The sequence below is a fragment of the Dioscorea cayenensis genome, chromosome 5, assembly GCF_009730915.1.
Source record: "Dioscorea cayenensis subsp. rotundata cultivar TDr96_F1 chromosome 5, TDr96_F1_v2_PseudoChromosome.rev07_lg8_w22 25.fasta, whole genome shotgun sequence".
Classification (NCBI taxonomy): Eukaryota; Viridiplantae; Streptophyta; class Magnoliopsida; order Dioscoreales; family Dioscoreaceae; genus Dioscorea; species Dioscorea cayenensis.
Genome location: NC_052475.1, coordinates 24,533,087 through 24,533,744, shown reverse-complemented (window position 1 = coordinate 24,533,744; position 658 = coordinate 24,533,087).

Sequence of the window (658 nt, the reverse complement as noted above, 5' to 3'; positions counted from 1 at the left end):
CCTGTCATAATGCATCATATGAACATATGACTGGTTATTGGCTGATCTCAACTCATCTACCATACTTTCCAATCTCAAAGGAGGGCTAAAGCACTACTGATGCTCAAAAGATAATGATTGGCAGTTATACAATGTATAAGAGATTTCTAACAAAGTGTTTCCACAGAAAGAACTTTCACCCAGACATAAAGTTTGCACAAATAACTCCAGGCGGATCAGTGGTACCAGAATCTGCATTCTGATACAACCTCAAGTTCTATTTAGTGAAAAAGCACGCAGAATTGGTTAACCAAGATATATCTCACAGAATAGGACCAAACTAATTCGAAAACCTAGCCAAGAAGGACTCTCGCGATAATAGAAGTATAGCACATCTAGTCATAACTGTGCTTCAACAATACTGAAACGGTATATCGGACTACATCAGTGGATCACTGGCTTGACGGATGGGCCCTTAACCAGGTTTCTGACAAGTCCCGGACCGGATCTAGTTCTTCATCTAATTCTCCAACAAGCGCTTCTGCGAGCGATCTCAGAGAGTTAATGAGACCAGATTCAGCCAGCTAAGGTAATAATAGTAAATGACATAAAATAAAACCAAAATAAACAATCAGCAAAAGGTAAATCAAACTTACGTATGTATCACATGGATAATACC